We start from the raw sequence: 278 nt of genomic DNA, 5'->3' as shown, positions 1-278 counted from the left end.
TTTTTTTTTTTTTTTTTTTTTTTTTAAAGTAAAAATTTGTTTACACTATATCTTAATTATATTCAAAAATTTAATTTTTCAATTTTTATTCATGAAAGTAGAGAATAAAATAAGAATATCTTCATTTCATATTCATCAATTTTCGTTTCCCCTTTTTTTTTTTTTTTTTTTAAATTTTGTAAATATAATGAAAATTAAATTTAAATGGGGTATTGAAAAAATAATGATAAAAAACAAATCTCCATATCTTCCTATAAATGAATTTTTTTTTTCATGAA

Source organism: Plasmodium gallinaceum (assembly GCF_900005855.1).
Source record: "Plasmodium gallinaceum strain 8A genome assembly, contig: PGAL8A_v1_130, whole genome shotgun sequence".
Lineage (NCBI taxonomy): Eukaryota > Apicomplexa > Aconoidasida > Haemosporida > Plasmodiidae > Plasmodium > Plasmodium gallinaceum.
The sequence above is the reverse complement of the archived record's forward strand: the minus strand, read 5'-3'. Positions refer to the sequence as shown.